This window comes from Arachis hypogaea, chromosome 7 (assembly GCF_003086295.3).
Source record: "Arachis hypogaea cultivar Tifrunner chromosome 7, arahy.Tifrunner.gnm2.J5K5, whole genome shotgun sequence".
NCBI lineage: Eukaryota > Viridiplantae > Streptophyta > Magnoliopsida > Fabales > Fabaceae > Arachis > Arachis hypogaea.
This window is the reverse complement of record NC_092042.1, coordinates 70,412,475-70,414,049: the sequence shown is the minus strand read 5'-3', so window position 1 is coordinate 70,414,049 and position 1,575 is coordinate 70,412,475. Positions and strand designations below refer to the sequence as shown.

Here is a 1,575-nt window from a genome sequence, read left to right as displayed (position 1 = left end):
ATTTCTCCATGATGGGTTATAGGTGTTTCCATAAGGTTCACCCATGTAATTAACCTCTGTCATGGCAAGGTTCTCAGGATCATAAGCTTCTTCAGAAGCTACCTCTCTAGTACTGTTGGATGCATGTTGCAATCCATTCAGATTTTGAGAGATCATGTTGACCTGTTGAGTCAACACTTTGTTCTGAGCCAATATGGCATTCAGAGCATCAATTTCAAGAACTCCTTTCTTCTGAGATATCCCATTATTCACGGAATTCCTCTCAGAGGTATACATGAACTGGTTGTTTGCAACCATGTCAATGAGTTCTTGTGCCTCTTCAGGCGTTTTCTTCAGGTGAATAGATCCACCTGCAGAATGGTCCAGTGACATTTTCGAAAATTCAGAGAGACCATAATAGAATATATCTAATAGGGTCCATTCTGAAAACATGTCAGATGGACATCTTTTGGTCAACTGCTTGTATCTTTCCCAAGCTTCATAGAGGGATTCACCATCTTTTTGTTTGAAGGTTTGAACATCCACTCTTAGCTTGCTCAGCTTTTGAGGAGGAAAGAATTTATCCAAGAAGGCAGTGACCAGCTTATCCCATGAGTCCAGGCTATCCTTAGGTTGTGAATCCAACCATATTCTAGCTCTGTCTCTTACAGCAAAAGGGAAAAGCATGAGTCTGTAGACTTCAGGATTAACTCCATTCGTCTTTACAGTATCACAGACTTGCAAGAATTCAGTTAAAAACTGATAAGGATCTTCAGATGGAAGTCCATAAAACTTGCAGTTTTGTTGCATTAAAGCAACTAGTTGAGGCTTAAGCTCAAAGTTATTGGCTCCAATGGCAGGAATGGAGATGCTTCTTCCATCAAACTTGGACGTTGGCTTTGTGAAGTCACCAAGCATTCTCCTTGCATTATTATTATTATTATTTTCGACTGCCATGTCCTTCTCTTGTTCGAAAATTTCTGAAAGGTTGTTTCTGGATTGTTGTAATTTAGCTTCTTTTAATTTTCTCTTTAGGGTCCTTTCAGGTTCTGGATCAGCTTCAACAAGAGTGCCTTTATCCTTGTTCCTGCTCATAAGAAAGAGAAGAAAACAAGAAAAGAAAAAGGAATCCTCTATGTCACAGTATAGAGATTCCCTTATGTTAGTAGAAGAAGAAAGAGGTAGAAGAATGAAGAAGGAAATTCGGATTTGTGGATGAAGAGAGGTGAAGAGAAGTGTTAGTAATTAAATAATTAAATAGAAAAAGAGAGGAGAGGGAGAGGATTTTCGAAAATAATTTTTGAAAAAGAAGTTAGTAATTTCAAAAATTAAAAATAAAATAAGTTTAAAATTAACATGTAAAACAATTAAAAAGAATTTTTGAAAAAGAGAGGGAGAATTTTCGAAAATTAGAGAGAGATAAGTAGTTAGTTGATTGAAAAAGATTTGAAATCAAATTTTGAAAAAGATAAGAGAATAAGAAGTTAGATAGGATATTTTGAAATCAAATTTTGAAAAAGATAAGATTTTTGAAAAAGATAAGATAAAAGATAAAAAGATATATTTGAAAAAGATATTTTGAAAAAGATTTAATTT

The 1,575-nt window shown here is 34.7% G+C and overlaps 1 non-coding gene across 1 annotated transcript; it reads left to right on the top strand.

Annotated features, from left to right (window-relative positions):
* Positions 1-430: 430 nt before the first annotated feature.
* LOC112704721 (small nucleolar RNA R71) lies at positions 431-534 on the top strand. The gene has a single exon (XR_003155331.1). It is a non-coding gene; the product is annotated as a small nucleolar RNA R71 (small nucleolar RNA).
* The last annotated feature ends 1,041 nt before the right edge of the window (positions 535-1,575 follow it).